At 61.3% G+C, this 16,646-nt stretch overlaps 1 long non-coding RNA gene across 1 annotated transcript; it reads left to right on the top strand.

Annotated features, from left to right (window-relative positions):
- The first annotated feature begins 439 nt into the window (after positions 1 to 439).
- On the top strand, positions 440 to 7,733 carry LOC109495945. The gene is made up of 4 exons (XR_002151667.3): positions 440 to 682; positions 4,505 to 5,123; positions 6,082 to 6,177; positions 6,588 to 7,733. It is a non-coding gene; the product is annotated as an uncharacterized LOC109495945 (long non-coding RNA).
- The last annotated feature ends 8,913 nt before the right edge of the window (positions 7,734 to 16,646 follow it).

The raw sequence follows: 16,646 nt of genomic DNA, 5'->3' as shown, positions 1-16,646 counted from the left end.
TGCTGCAGCTGTGAGAAGTGGAGCGGAGGACAGCCCTGCCAGGACCGCCAAGAGGCTGGAGATCTCGCAGCCTGGGCCCACCTCATTGGTGTCACGCGTTCCTTCAACACGTATTCACTGAGCACCTGCCGTGTGGGAGCTGCTGGGATGCTGAAGGTGAACAGGACAGATCCGACCCGTGCCCCTGAGAAGCTTCCAGTCTGCAGGAGGGGCCCCAATGCGTAAAGGAACCCATAAGCTGCGGGGCAGACGGGCAGGGAGCCCACGGGCAGGGATGGGGCCGCGCGGGCTGGAGGGTGACCGGCCTTCACCTCGGGGAGGTGGAATCGGCACAGCAGGTGGTGAGGCCGCGCATCCCAGACCCGCGAAGCCGGAAGCAGTGGGAGACGGGGGAGTCACCAAGGGCAAGCGCTGCCACAGAAGCGCCACGAGGCACAGACAGGCGTTCTGGTGGCGCTTGGAAGGGTGGCCCGAGGACAGGACTCGGCTCATCTCGGCAGCAGGGGGCGGCCCGCAGAGGGGACGAAGCCCCCCCAAGCTCCGGAAACCCGGCCCCATCTGGGGGGTGGTGCCAGCCCCAAGCAATGGGGCTCGAGAACCCGAGATCAGCTTCCTGGCCCGTGGACAGCCTCGGGGGCAAATGACACCACCTCCCGGATGCCTTCTCATCCTGCACGACACGGTAACAGCACCTTCCCTGCACTGGAGAAGTGACACCACACGTGCCGAGCCACGGCAGCTGCCCCGCAAGAGGCGCTGAACTAACGGCCACAACCGGTTCCCGGGCGATCGGAGGACACTCGGCCCCCGCTCCGCACAGGGGCAGCATTTCGAGTTCCTCCAGGCCCAACCGAGCTCCCTAAGCTCCTGGCCTCTCATTGGCTCTCACCGGGTCACATGCCCATCCCTCAACCAATCGCTGCGGCCATGGGAATGTGCTACCGTAATTGGCTAGGGCGGGGATCACATGTCCCAGGAGGGGCTGTGAATCTCCCTTGGATCACGTGGGCCAAGAAGGGGGGAGGGGGTGGGGGGAAGAAAACCAGGAGCAGGTGGGCGCAGGAACGTGATGTCCCACATTGACCAGAGCCCCTGACTAGGTCCGCACCTGCGTGGTCCACCTGACTCTCCTGCACACCCCCCACCCCCTGTCCAGTAGAGCTCCGCCCCCTCCTGGTTCTGTCTGCCCTAGGCCTTTCTTGGAGCGAAAAGGGAGGCATCTAGTTCGAAAGAGGGTGCAGCAAAAAGCAGGATACTCTGGGTGTGATGCCAAAGGGCCAGAGATCTCCTAGCTCAGCCTCGGGTGCCTCTTGTGCGTGGGGGCAGGGAGCCCAGAAAGGCAGAGGAGCCAGCCCGGAGTCAAACGGTTCTTTAGAATCAGAAGGTGGGATTGGATTCTCTCCACTGGCCTGGGGGGAGTCAGAAATCCGCAAAGCAAGCCCGGCTGCCAGGCTACCAGACCGCAGGCTGCGGGGAGAGCACCCCTGCCTGCAGGGGGCATGCTCACTTCCCCAGACACCTCTGAACGTGGAAATGTGCTCACACTGGGACCCTTTTGAATGAAGGTTTGGGAAGCTGGCAGTGCAGGTGGGAGGCAAATGTGTGAGTCATTCCCTGGAAACACACAGAGCCGGGCGCTCAGCTGGAGGAGGAAGCAGAGGGAGAGGGGAAGAGGAAGGAAGGGGGGGTTGCGGAGGAGAGGGAGAGAATTCCAGCTTGACTGGTCTCAGCTCAGCGTGGCAGCCAGGTGGCCTGGAGGCTGGGGAGGAGCAGGCTGCTTCAAGGTCGCGCTCTAGGGCCCCGAAGCCGGAGCCTGGGCTGGCTGATTTGGACCAGGAAGGGGGAGCTAGCTGGCCTGTGCTCCTAGGTGAATAAAAGACCGAAGAGGAGAGGGAAGGCAGAGCTCGGAAGGGCCTTCGGGGAGCTCAGCTCTGGTCCCACACCGGGCAGGGGTCAGAAGACGAGGTGCACGACACGCCCAGCAGCCTCGTTCTTCCCTTGCTGCAGGTGGACAGACTGGGGCTTCCCAACTCTTGATTGTGATGCCCGGAAATGAGACTCATCTCTGTAGCCTCTTTTGAGGACCTTTGGAAATTCACCGGGTCCTTCCACACGATCAGTCACTTCTGGAACTCCTCCCTGTCCTGGGTGGGTTTGATAGGTGGCTCTGTCTCAGCCTGGGGGCTCCCCGGGGGAGACAGAGTGTGTGTGTGTGGGGGGGAGATCCCCACACCGCTAGAGAGGCACAGCCTTGTTGGGGAGGCGGGGAACACACAGCAGGCTCCCCATGGGGGTGGGGTCCTCACCCTTGAAATGCAGGCTCTGCAGGGTCTAGAGCCCGTGCAAAGCAGAGGTGGCTGCCTGAAAATGCCTGGGCCCTGCTGGGCGGAAAGGGTGTGGGCAGGAACGATGGGCCTGGGGTTGGGGGGCGGAGGCGGCCACTGGGTGAATCGTGACCCTGGGGGCAGAGCCAGGGCCTGAGCTGGGAGACGTCTGGAGCCTCCTCCCCTCCCTTCCGTCCCCCTAGTCACTGTGTGGAGCTCTCACTTCCCCCTGGTCTCTGTGCCCCCAGCCCTCCTCCTCCCTGGGGTTCTCTGAGACGGACCAGGAGCGCTCACTCTGTGTCAGGCTCTGCTCCAGCCAGGGGGTGTCATGACCATTTACCAACGAGGGCCGGAGCATTGAGACACCAAGGGACTGCCCGCAGTCCCACTGCTTGGAGAGACGGGGCAGGGCTTGGACCCAGGCCGTCCAGTGCTTGGAGGCCAAGCTGGTCAGCCCGCTCTGGGTTTAAACTGTGCAAGCCATGCCCAGGGCCTGCTTCTGGGCTCCGACGCCCAACCTGGACCCTCGGGGCTCGGGGCCCAGCACCGTACCCTCTCTCCTGCCCCGTGGCCCTCCTTGCACATCGGCACTTTCGTCCTCCAGCCTCTGTCCTTGGTGCTTCCTCGACTTGGAACATGCTTTCACCTGGTCAGCAACTCCCGGCCGAAGACCCCACCCAAATGCCTGCACGTTCATCAGGCAGCAAGCATTTATGAGCACCTGGCACATCCATGCCAGGAACGGTCACACCTCCGGGGCACAGAAGCAAATAAAGCGAGGAGTAGAGAGTGTCCCAGCCGCATGCAGTGTGGCCAGAGCAAGCACAGCACAGACGGGGTAGGAGGTGGGCAGTGGCCGCATCATGCCAGCTCAGAGGCACATCGTGGGCCTTGCCGTCTCATGAGGGAGTGACTCAATCTGCTTTGTGTTTTCAAAAGATGACCCTGCCGATGGCGCAGCCAAGGGACCGGAGGGGCGGAGGATATGGAAGCAGGGGCCGACGGGGAGGGCAGCGCCGAGCCCCCAGCGAGGGACGATGGTGGCCGGGCCTGGGGTGGCAGCAGCTAGGAGGCAGAGATATGGGCACAAGGGAGAGATTCATAGCATAGAATTGGCAGGACTCGGCGGTGGCCGGAGCGGATGGGGAGAGCCGGGGAGAAGGTGCCAGGAAGGACAGCCGCTTGCCGGCCTGAGTGTGGGGCCAGGGAGCTGAGCCCTGGGGATGGGGACGGGCTTGCCACAGTGGCAAGAGCCCCGGGAGCTCCACTCGGAGCATGAGAAGATGGAGGAGGGCTTCTCCAGACGCCGGCGTCTCTTCAGCCCGCCGGGATTGCCAGGCGGAAGGAGATCCCGCCCCGCACCCCCAGCCCTGGAAGCCTGTGTCTCCCATGGTGATCCCTGCTTGTTTCCTTGGATTCGGTTCAGCAACTCGGCAGACGAGCGTTGCTAGGATTTCCTCCAAGCTGGGCACCGACTTGGGCCCTGCCTGAGTCTCGTCCACGCAAACGCGTTCAGCTGGGCCTGAGGCCCCTGAGCGAGGTCCAGCCTCCCAGGCTCCCAGAAGAGACTTCCCCAGACCTGGGGCCACGTGTCTGGGCACGCGAGGACGGGGTGGGTCCTTGGGAAGACCTTTCCTGTGCTGGCAACGGGATGGCCCTTCCTCCGCCCCACTTCTGTGATCTCCCGTTCCCCTCCCCCAGGCACAGCTCACCCCCCACTTCCCCCAGGTGATTAGGAAATCCGACTTCCAAAGCACTCTGGAAACTCCCAATTAGTGTAAAAATAGTCATCAATCTTATTTGTAAGTGCTCCGTGCTTCGGATGAAATGCTTTGGCCGGCTCCGCATCCGTGCGATGTAGCCTTAGCAAGGGCACGTGGTAACCAGGCAGCTTCTCCAAGGTCAAGGCCGAGCGGGAGGCAGGGCTGAACGGGACCCCCCCCCCCCCCGTCTCCCAGGCTGGGGGTTGGCACCTGCTGTCTTGCTCATAAACCCCTGCAGGTTCCTCGGCCGGGATCAATACGCCGGGGGCCACGGAAACTCACCCCGCTCTCCTTTAACAGCCTGGGTAATTGGGCACAAGAAGCACAAATAGTCCGTTCAGATGCCGGGAAGTGGAAAATTTTCTAATCTGTCAAGCAAAGTCTCCCTTTCTCCTTTTACATTTTTTCCCCCAACAGGAAAAGACTTTTCATTTGGAATCCTTCCGATGCAGATGTGTGAAGACTCTGGTAGCGACATCTCGGGGACTGAGCATCTTCTATTGATTGGAAAACACACAGCACCAGCGACTTTGCACATCAGAGGGGGGCTCGGAGGCTGGGTGGCAGGAAGCAGCCGCGGGGCCTCAGCGCCCCCTGGGAGCTGGAGACGGTACTGCGCCGGCCCCTGGAAGGAGGCAGCTGGGCTGTGAGCTCAAGGGTGATGATGGGGAGGCCCCCCCCCGGGGGGACACCTACCTGCCCGAGGAGACCACGTGAAGGAGGCTGTGCCGCACCTGGCCCTGCCGGTCCATCCCCGATGGCTCTGGGCAAATCACTTCGCCTCTGCTGTCCAGCTTCCCCACCTGTAAAATTGGGGTGACACCCAGGGGCACCCCAGGGACCCTTCGAATTAGCTGTGTGACCTTCAGAAAGCCAGGAGACCTGTCAGTGTATTCTCGGCGGGTAGAGCGATTCCCACACAGAGCTGCTCGGAGGAAGCGATCAGATGGTAGACAGATGACTGCAGAGCACAGCCGTCCTCGTGCCCCACCGACGGACGCAGCCAGCCTCGGGTTCCTCCAGGCGTGGCGAGCAGGTAGGAAGACGCAGGATCAAGGACCAAAGGCATGGCTTAGAGCCTGGGCATCAAGGGCAGGAAGGGTGTCACTGGCAGGAGAAAACCCTGCCGCTGCTGCCTCCCGGGACATCCGGCCTGAGCTGCGGGAACCCTGGTCCCAGGTGTGAGCCCCTGACCTTCCCCTGGACCAGCGTCCCCAGTGCCAGGACAGCTTGCCCACCACCTGACCCGGGTGCCCTCTCCCCACGGTCGGTCCACGTGGGTGGGGTAGGGGAGTCGTCACGGGCCAGGAGAGGAGGCACTGGACGGCAGGTGCACCGCCAGCGGCTGGAGCTCTTCCCTTACTCTGAGGGAGCATGCTCACGGGGTGGGGGGCAGGGGGAGTCCCCAGACTGGCCCACCCTGGCGGAGGGGCCCGGAACTGCAGGGCTGAGGCTTGTTCTGAGACTGGTTTACAGAGCGGGGGGTGGGTGGATGGGAAGGACTGGACAGGTGGAGCAGAAGAGAGTGAGAGAGGGGACAGAAGGGTCTCCCTGGGGGCCACCCCGGCCTTCTCAGAGGGTCAGTGCCCGCCCCTCCCCCACATCCATCGTCCATCCCTTCAGTGACCAGAACCACAGCACTGGGTGCCGTGGAAAGAACATCCCCGGCCACGGGGCCCTCGAATCCCCGAATCACCCAGGGGCCTTGGACAAGCTCACTGCTCCCTTTTAGGGCCTCGGTCTTAAGAACTCGGAACGGGGCCAGCAATGTGTTTTCCGTAACGGTGGTGGGGTCACCAGCATCTGCCCGGCTCCACCGTCAGGCAGGGCCACGCCTCACCCTGTCGCCACCGCGGCGTCCGTGAGCTCACTTCCCGCGCCGCCCCGGTGTTCCCGCGAGAGCGGCCACGCCGCCGAGTGACGGAGTCTGAAACAAGATCTCACGGACTGCTCTTCTCACCATGGCTGGTGATGTTTTTCTGCCCGTCTCACAGAGCTTGAGATGGTCCAACCGTATGAGCTCCTCTGTCCTCCTAAGATGGCCTCTCAGTAGCACCCACAACTGAAGGGCAACCGTGTCCGCACGCTGGGTAAGCAGGGCAGGGTGCAGGCCTCAGCCCGGAGGAGGGAGTGAGGCGGGCTCAGAGCCGGGGACCCCGCGCAGGAGGGAGAAGGCGGGAACCCACACCGCACAGGCGAGGCTACTGTTGCTGGGGCGCCGTCTCCGTGGCCCGGAGGGACGTTCTAGGGCATCGCAGTTTGCCGAGCAGATGGCCTGGCCCTGGCCTGGGCGTATCTGGAAGGAACGGCTGTGTCCTGAGGGCCTCGGAGATGACCATCTCATTGGCGGGGACCCCGGGGATGGGGAGGGTCGGTCTGGGAGGAAGCTGCTCGCATCAGTTTCCAGGCACAGCTGCTTGGGAAGCACTCACCTTCTTGTGCTTGGAACCCCAAGTGGAGACCCCACGGCCCGAGCACAACCTCCCACTGCCCATCACAGGGACAGTGACTGGCCAGGGCCTCGACCCCTCTGGGAGTCCAGCCGAGGGCGGGGAAGGTTGACCTGGCTCCGGACTCCCCCTGCCCCCCGCCACAAACAACAACAACAACAACAACAAAGCGACAAATCGTCTTCTGAAGAAGAGTCTGGGGCCCCGGGAGGTGCTGGGGAGGGAGATGGGGAGCAAAGCTGCCTTCACGTCTCTGCAGTCGCAGGGATTCGGGCCCGAAAAGGCTGTTTTATTGAAAACCATCCATCTGCGTTCTGGGATGAGTCAGGGCACGTCTCTCGTGCAGAATGTGCCGGGCTTGGCCAAGTTAAGGTAGCAACTCTGCCCTCTGCCTCCGCAAGGGTGGGGGAGAGGGAAGGGCTTCTTTTTGACCAGAGGCCCCGCTCAGGACCAGGCTGGGGACATGCAGGAGCCTCCCTCTTCCCTGTGCTGGGAGCCACCTGGATCGTGTCTTGGAGCTAAGACCCCTGGGGCTGGGCGAAGGGCCGGCAGCCTGGGTCCTTCATCCAAACATTAAACTGTTTGTGATCTAAGAAGTCCTGGTGACACTCCGTTCTGGGGAGCTTTCATCTCCTTGCTGACACGCGGAGTGAGACAGAGCACCAGGCTGGCCCGCGGCCGCGGGACTGCAGGGGTGGGAGTCGGAGGGCCTGGGGGCATCCACACTGCCCTCCCTCACCTCGCAGGCCTCAGACTGGAGACAGGCCTGGAGGGAGCCCCACCCTGCAGACGCCTAGCAAACCCCCAGCTCGGTCTCCTTTCTGCTCCGCAGGAGAGAAGACAGACCCCTCCAGAGTGGCAGAGGGGCAGAGGGGCACCAGGCAGGATCTCAGAGAAGCCGGGTGAGGGCCAGGCCGAGGCCCAGGGGGGGCTGGAGGCCGGCAGTGTCGAGCCGGGAGAGTCCCTGTAGCCTCCCCGCATGCCGCAGGAGCCTTTGAGGGGACACCGGGACAGCGAGCAGCCGGGACCCCTGGAGCCCAGGTGTTTCTCCAAGATCTCGAAGCGGGAGCCCAGCGAGGGGCATTAATGGCCGTGAACAAGACCGCTGGCTTCCTGGGGTCAATGAGGGGAGCGAAGGAAACGCAGACGGCAGGAGAGCAGTGCAGGCCAGGGCCGTTCACCGGGGCTCCACCCACCCACCCACCACCCCCTCCAGCCCACCTGCTGACACCCACACGCAGGGGACCTCCACATGGCGATGGGACCTTGATGGTGGCTTGTGTGACGTTAGTGGCTCAGCATCCCACTCCCCTCCCCCCAGGCCTGGACTGCCACGCGGGAGGCCCTGTCTGCCGGGCTCACTGATGTAGCCACGTGCTCAGCACACACCTGGCCAGGAGGACGGCCAGGGAGCACGCGAGGCCCCACCTCGCTCCCTCCTTCACCTGGTGCTCCACCAGTCTTTATGGACCCTGCCACGGGCTCCAGACACACGAGACGTGGCTCCCCACCTCGCCAACCCCGAAAAAGAACAGCGCTTCTCAGAGCAGCGTTTCCAAGCAACAGGGTCATAGCTGCGCCCCCACCTGTACCCATAGGCACGTGCACATACGCGACACAACACGCGTGTGCTCGCACACGCACCTGTACACAGCTGCGGGCCGCGATGTGATGCCGGGGACCCTGGACTGACCTCCTGGTTACGGGGACGTGTCACAGGGTCAGTGCGAGGCACGATTGGACACGTGGATCCATGGCCAGGCCAGCCCGTCCCCCCTCGGAAGGGTGCCGTTTTGGGGCGGGGACCTGCCCACCGTCGCCTCCCCCCCCAAGGCCGCAAGCTCTCCTGGTTTTCCTGGGGACACCCCATTCCTGTCCGTGGCTCTGGGGGCGCCGTCAGCTGCTCCCAGCCTCCCAGGTCCCTTTGTGAGATGAAGGGTCACCCTGGCCATCTGTCCCTCTGTCCTTCCGTCCTGTTGGACGTTCTGCCACGTTCACCCGGAGTCAGAAACTCCTTCGATGGATTGGGGTCCCAAAGGATGAGGGGCATCTTCCCAATGATAACAGGGACTTTGGGCCTCCTGGAGAGCTGATTCAGGGGGACCCTGCTCCCTGGAGACTGGGAGAGAGAGGGCAGCGAGAGAAGAGTCACCATGGCAACGCCGTAGAGAAACGAGGGCATGTCTTCCCCCCCCCCCCAAATTAAAGGGCGATTCCCAGGGTCCCTACTGTGTGCCAAGGCCTAGGCCAAGGGTACTCAGAACAGGGGTGGGTTGGGAGGAGACGAGATCTGTCCCCCACCCTGAAAGCCTCCCTGTCTGTAAAACATCACATATGCCTCACGCACAGCAGGCCTGGCCATGGAGCCCTGCATACAGTAGGCGCTCCATAGATGCTCGCTGAATGAAAGAAAAGGGGCGCGTGAGCACGTCAGTGACCACACACAGAGCACCTTCCACTCCTACGTTACCTCGTGGGCCACCTGGCCCCCAGGCACCTCCTCACCCGGGGACGTGTCTGCCCCTGGGTCACATGCCACCAGCGCTGAGGACTCCAGAGCAAACACCGAGCAGGGTGGGGGCCAGGAAAAGGCCAGGGTCCGCTTCCAAACACCATGAATTTGAACCGTGTCTGTTATGCATGAGGTTCATGGGGACTTCGGGAGCTGTCATGTGGGGTCACCAGCACAGAGGCAGAGGGACCTCCCAGGCCTTATCGGAGTGCAGCTCCCACTTGAGACCAGCCCCTCCGGGCACAGAGGCTAACCTCCTCCAGGCGGTCGAGGGTCACACGTGGGAAAGCACAGCCGGTGACCTGAGGACGGGCGTGGGAACACGGTCACTCGGGGTCGTCAGCGCACCTGCCCGGAGGACAGAGGATGATTGAGGAGAGGGAGAACTTGTCACCTGGAGGACCGCTGGGTGGGCAGTGAGCGGTCCCCACGGGCCTGCTATGTGCCTGGTCCCCCAGGGCAGGGACAGCTCTCCCGGCTCCCCGGTGGGGTCAGACTGTGAGGAATCTGGCTGGCCAGGTGTCCCCGAGGCCTGAGCCCCCGCCCTGAGCCCCTGCAGAAATAGAGCAGTCGGGCAGGACACAGCATGTGTCACGGCCAACCTTCTGTGGCCAAGCACGCGCTCGTGAGACCCACTCAGGCCTGAACACTGAGAAGGAGCCACAGAAGGCTGGATCCCCTGTGTGTTCTGGGATGGACAAGTCAGCCCTCTCTGGGGATGAGTGAGCGCCAGGGACGGGGGAGGGGCGTAGCCCTGTTCCAGCCTGTTCCCGGGCCTGGGACCCTCCAGGGGTGGCTGAGCCCACGTACGGCTCCTTCATTTCCGGGCCCCATGGCTGCAGACACCCTGGAGTCAGCCGCTCTGGGCCACACAGTCCCCGCCCAGTGCAGGCCGGGCACCTTCCTCGTCACGGCCAGGACCCTCACCTGTCTCCAGAGCACCTTCCCTCTGCCTCTGAGAGCAGCCGGGAGCCCGTCTCACAGATGATGAACCAGAGCCCTGGAAGCTGGCTTTTCCGCCCAGAGTCACCTGGCCAGGGAGCAGCAGGTGTCGCCTACCTCGGAGCCAGGAGGAGGAGTGCACACTCCTGTCACTCAGTGAAGTGACACCCCGTGACACGCAGGCCGGTCACCTTAGCCACGGGTGGGAGTCAGAGCCGGTGGGGGGGGGGGCCCGTGAGGACCGCCCCCTGGCCCTTGCTTCCAGGACCAGGATGTGCCCCCTCAGGGCGGGGACGTGTGGGGGGCCACAGAGAAGCCGGGGCCGCGTGTCCTACGCTCTTTCCACAAAGGTGCTGGCCCGCAGTGCACAGGAGGACGGCGGGCACACGGTTTGCAGGGCCAGGGCCCAAACGTGACCCCCACTGTGTTCCCTGACTGTGGGACCATGGGACCCGACCTCAGCCTGTTCGAGGCGTCCTCAGAGCGCTCTCAGAGCCCGGTGACCCCCTCTGCATGTTCGCACGGTGGCACACGTCTCTCCCTGGGCACGGGTGTCCCACACGTGATTTCACAAGTTTGTGTGGCTCTTGATTGCCTGTGTCTCTCCCCGAGATGCCGTGTCTATGGCAGCCCCCTGCGTGTCCCAACAGCATGTCCAGCAGCAGCTGGGACATTAGTTAACTGGTTCGATCCAGCCCCGCTCCTGGGTGAGAGTATAGGGCAAGCAGGTGCCGGGCCCAGGAGCCCGCAGTGCCCTGGGGAATCGAGCCAGAGTGGTGGGTGGGTGTGGGCATGCATGGGGGCGCAGGGGCCGTCTCTGGGGGCCTACACACTGACAGGAGGACAGGGCAGCCCTGGAAAGGGAAGGGAGGACGGAACAATGGAGGATTCTAATGCCAAGGAGGAGCCTGAGACCCACAGCGTGGAATGTTCTTAGCCGTGAGCCGTGAAGAAGCTGCAGTGAGATCGGTGTTCATCCTGCCCACCCACCACCCGCTCACCCACGGGCAGGGCCCACCGCCCCCCTGTGTGGCCCTGAGGCAGGCATAGGCACCCAGCAGGTCTCTGGCCAACAGGGGGCAGACAGGTGGATGGATGAAGGAAGGGCCATGTACAGGCCCAGAGGTCAGGAAGACACCTGGCCGGGTAGCAGGGGTGATGCCTCCTGGGGGGGACCTTCTAAAGCAAACGGGGCCTGTTCCAGGGAGGGAAGGGAGAAAGGGCCCAGAGGGAGGCACAGTGAGGCAGGGGCCCAGGACGGCCTGGAGAGGAGGGCCTCGGTGTGGCTGGTGTGAACAAAGACAGGAGGCATTGACCTGTGGGTGCCCAAGAGGCCATCAGCGGGAACAGGACTTGGGCAGGTTAGATTTTGGACTTGATGGGACAGAGATGTGTGGGTGGATGCATCGATGGCCAGGACAACTTACCTGCTCTAGGGGTGAATCAAGAGGGGAGTCAGGACACGGTGGGGGGGTGAACCCCGGCCTGAGGAACACGGACAAGAATGTTGGGGATACCCCCCCTACCTCGCTCCTGCCAACCGATGTCCCTGCCCTGCATATACGGATCCGGAGCAGGGCTGACCTCCCCTGCACAGAGGGGAGGCTTCAGGAGCTCCTAGAAGCCAGGCTGGCTCGGGGCCCATCCCAGGACAAGACACTCACAGGGCTGGCAACCAGCACGGCACCAGCCCGGCTGGGACAGGGTCCCGGGGGTCCTCTTGAAGCTGCTGGGTGTGGGGCGATCCAGGCAGTCCAGGGGAAGGAGGCTGAGAGCACGGAGGGGACAACAGTCACCCAGGCCTCCAGGCAATAGAGACCGAGTCTGGGGGGCTACCATTTGGTTTTAACAAAACACCAGCGACCACGGTTGGCCATCCATCACACACAGTCTTGAACTTGAAATATCTGAGAGGGACGACCCCTTCATTTCACTTTCACAGGGGAAGGAAAGGACCCCAGAGCCTGTGTAACTTGCCCCAGAGGACACAGCTCGAAGTGTCAGAGGCTGCTAGACCCAGCGTCTTCCTGGGTGCACGGTTCCCCCCTTCCCCCCACTGCCGTCACACTGCCCCCCTGCCGGGGCCCACACCCTCCCTCTGGAACAGGAGGTCCTGTCCACCCTCGTCCGCTCTCGCCACGTGTGTCTGGGGAGTGAGGTGAGGCGGGCACTCTGGGCGGCGATTTCTCGGCTCCCTCCCGAGCCGGTGGACAGGCCTGAGTATGACCTGGAGGCAGCACCAGGCGGGACCTGTATCTCTGCTCCCACCTTCTCCAAGTTTCCCCTGGGCTGTTTCCATGGAGCATTGAGCTGGGGTCTCATTTAGAGAACGTGGGTGCACTCCCAGGGCTCCGCGGAGACCCGGGGACATTGGGGGCAGGCAGAGGAGCGCCCAGGCCAGGCGTCAAGAGACACAATCAGGATCTCATTAGCATTTTGATTGCAGCGTTGGCTCCCCGGGCGCCTCGGCCTGGACACACGCGCACACATTCAATCTGGAAGCAAAGATTGAGCCGGGGAGGAGAGTGCAGAAAAGGAGCAAAACAGACTTATTTCAATAATGCTAAAAATAACCGTGTCAATATTCCCTTCTGTTTGGGAGCCGCGGATCATTTTCTAACGCGCCTTCTCAGCCCTCCTCTCCTTGGCTGAAGTGGATCCGGGCTTCCCGCCCCCCTCCCCCCAGACCAGGCTCTCCAGGGCCACTTGTGGGATCCGGGGCGAAGGGCTTCTCCGGGGAAGCGCGGTACACTCGTCTCTACGGGCAGTCAGCATCTCGTCCTCTGCCTGCCCCCAGAGAATCCCAGACTCGGGGTACACCTCTCATGTGACGGGTGGGCAAGTTCAGGCCTGGAGAGGGCCAGGAACTGTGTGAGCTCGGACAGAAGCTGGTGTGTCTCCACCTCAGGAGAATCGAGGCAGCATCCCCCGTTATAGGAAGCAGCTACTCACGCGGTGTGACCGACAGCACTGACCCGTCCCCATCCCCGAGGTGGCTCGATTCTGGATCCGGGTGACCCCTGTGTTAGAATGACAAAGCCAAGGCCCAGGTGCCGCTGGTCCCAGGTCCATGGGACAACACCCATCATCCCCCATTCCCAACGAGCTTTTCTGAATGGATGGTGCCCTTGGCCCACCGAGGCATCAGTGCCCAACTGGTCCACCATGTGGGACTGAGGTCCAGTGCCTGACTGAGTCCCCATCTTCTCCCCCACCTGCCTTTCTCTCAGCACTGTTCCCGGAGGGTCTGCACGTTGACCCCAGCTCATAGATGCCCTCTGTAGCTTCTGGTTGGCCCTCGTTCGACCCTGGGGCATGGCTCTGCCCCCTCTGATCCCAGCTGGTCACAGTCAGGACTCTTTCACTGAGGCCCTCCTCATGTTGCCAGTGAGCTGGCCCCACCCCTGGCCGTGCTCCAGGCAACTCCTCCGGCCTCCCTGATGCGTGATCGGATGGACACCAGCACCTCCTAGACACCGTAAGTGCCCCTGCATAAGGCCCTCCCCGCCAACCCTGCAAAGAGCTAGGCAGCCCAGGTCGAGAGAGAGTTTGCCCCATCTCTGGGCTAGTGGCTTGGAAACATGGGTTTCTCTTGATGTGGCCCCACCAGTGCCAGCCCACCCCATATTCTCTGCTCACAAGACTCCGGCAGAACATTCGCAGCCTTCCAGGATCACAACACCCTGTCTTTGACGTTCCCCCCAACTGTCTGTGGCTCAGCACCCACCAGCTGCTGTCCCCTTGACATCCCTGTTTTCCCACCTGGTGCCTCGCTCTGCACCATCTACCTTCTCTCTGGTAGAATGTTCTCCTTCTCTTCCTGCCGGTTTCCTATTCGATCCTTAAGACGCAGCTAAATGCTGCCTCGTCTGCGAGCCTTCCCTTCCCTTCCCTATTCCCAGACAGAGCTGATTCCTCCCGCCTTGAGAGAAAGCAGGTTGCCCAGACCCCCGCCCTGAGCGCGGCTGCACTGCGTTGTAAGGAACAGCCAGGCGTTCCTCGGCGGCCTGCAGGCAAAACGTGTCTGTCCCTCAGTCAGTGTCTGTGACCTTTGGGACGTTGCTCCACCTCTCTGCCTCGGTTGCCGTACCTATAAAATGTGACTTTTAATACTGCCCACATTACGGATCTGTTGTGAGAAATAAGTGAGCTAATGTACGCAGAAGGCTCAGAACGTTACCTGGCAGGTATTATGTGCTCAAGAGATGTCAATTATCATGACTATCAGCAGCAGCATCGTTATCACGACTGTCCTCATTATCACAACTATCGACATCACAACGTCATCGCTACCGATGCCATCATCATCGTCACCAACAGCAGCCATATCAGTACCATCATCACCACCATCACCATCACCACGACCATCGTCATCATCCCCCATCCCCCCATCACCATCGTCATCATCACCACCATCACCCTCACTCTCCCTAGTGGACTTTCAAGCTCACTGTAGGTAGAGAACAAGCAGGAGTCATCATTATCTCCGTGAACACATAGCCTGATACACATAGATGCTGTTAAATCTTGTTGGATGATAAAGTGGATGGGCAGGTAGGCAAATGGGTGAATGAGCGGATGAAGGGACAGGTCGATGGCTGTATAAACAAGTGAATGGGTATGTGGATGAAGAGGAGTGCGATGGGGGCGCCTGGGTGGCTCAGTCGGTGGAGCGGCCGACATCGGCTCAGGTCATGACTTCACCATTCGTGAATTCGAGCCCCGTGTTGGGCTCTGTGCTGACACCTCAGAGCCTGGAACCTGCTTCGGATTCTGTGTCTCGCTCTCTCCGACCCTCCCCCGTTCACGCTCTGTCTCTCTCTGTCTCAAAAATAAATAAACATTAAAAAAATTTTTTTTTAAAGAGGAGTGGGATGGATGAATGAGTCAGTGAATGAGTGAGGGAGCTGCTATAAGAAAGAGCAGATGAACAGCTGAGGGGATTCCTCCCACGCTGGCCTCTGCAGATGCTGAACCGCTTAGTAACGGCAGACGTCACAGTGTCCCCACAGAGCCGTGATATTAAGATCCGTGAAGGCTATGTTGTCAGTATCCGGGGGGAGACAATCTCTAGAGCCATCAGCAGTGGGAACGAGCCACCCCCAAGTCCCCAGGGTGGTCATCCCTGCTGGGACAATGACACCACCACTCCTAAACCTTCAGAGGTATCTTGCACATTCCAATTCCCTGGGCCGGACAGCTCCCTTTCCAGCCCTCAGTCCCCAGGGGGTCTCGGGGGGCACCCTGGGGGCCAGAACCTGGGCTGGGAGCATCAGCCTTGCCTCCCAGCCTTACCCCTCACGGCCCCACTGCCCTTGCCCTCCCCATGTGACTTCAGCACAACCGTCCTCTGCACCCTTTGCTCCCAGACGCTGAGCTCCACAGGGGTCAGCGTCACTCACCCTTGAGCCCTGTGTGCTGAGTCCCTGGCACAAGCAGACTCTCAATCATCGTGTTCACTGCAGCCAAAGGCTGGGTGGCTCAGTAGTCATGCTTAAGGGAAGGGGGGCATGACCAGGACTTGAGTCCCCCCCAGCACCGTAGCCATCACACTCCACGTGGGAAGAAGCGCCTCCAAAGACCAGAGGGAGCGCTGTCCTGCTCAAGGTGACAGAGCACTGTCTCCTCTGGGCTCACAAGCTGTCAGGGCAACCTGAGGGATGGGGAGAGACACCCTCAGGGAAGAGCCTGGACTGCAGGGACTGTTATCCCCCACGGGGCTTTCCAAACCTCCAGAGCCAGCTCAGTGTTTCGTGTCGCACTTCTCGGACTTTGAGGTCCCGGGTCCCTTCACGCTCTTAAAACTTAGGAGCTCAGAAAACATTTGCTTGTGGAGGTTATATTTATCGATGCTGACAGTATTAAAAATGAAACAGGAGACATTTAAAAATATTAATTTATTATAAAATGAACCCATTACACATTAACATAACTCACAGGTTTTTATGAAAAAATACTTTATTTTCCCAAACAGGTCAAAAAAAAAAAAAAAAGCGAAAGGCGTGGCATATGGTGCTAACATTGTCACACATCTCTTGTGTCTGGCTCAGTAGAAGCCACCAGTCTCGTTTCCACTCCTGCCTTCACCCTGCAGGGACAGGCTGCCTCCCCTGAAATTGATGAAGATAAACCCAGGATCTTGGGGTCCCCTGGAGAGGACTTGGGGATCCCCACGTGCCCTGACCACACTCTGAGAACCAGTGTCTTAGGAAAACCTGATCTCGTGGCTTTCCTGCTTAATAGTCACCAGGAAATCCGCCCACCCTGACCCCCCAAGGCAGGAGGGGGTCCGACAACCCAGGGTCCAAGCCTCACTTGCTGGGTCCCTCTAAGGTCCTTACCTCCACTGAGCCTGTCCCTTGTCTGTGAAGTGGAAACAGGTGTTCCCTCGGGCTTTGTGAAGACTAAATAAAATAACGCATATGGTCTGCTCAGCATCACATGTGACCTACGGGAGAGACTGAGAAAATGGTATGCGGGTGGCACCGGTGACCACGCCTCCCCCCCCTTCTCCAGTTCCCCACTCCGGGAGAAGCTCACTCTTTCTCCGTGCAGGCTTCCTGGATTGCCTGAGTCTCCTCCTTCCCTCCTCCTTCCACACTTGCCTGGATGCCTCCTGGAGCCCAACACACACTTCTAATGTCCCCTCCTTCCT

The sequence above is a fragment of the Felis catus genome, chromosome F2, assembly GCF_018350175.1.
Source record: "Felis catus isolate Fca126 chromosome F2, F.catus_Fca126_mat1.0, whole genome shotgun sequence".
NCBI classification, from domain to species: Eukaryota; Metazoa; Chordata; class Mammalia; order Carnivora; family Felidae; genus Felis; species Felis catus.
Note: the sequence above shows the minus strand (reverse complement) of the source record. Positions and strands in the feature narration are given on the sequence as shown.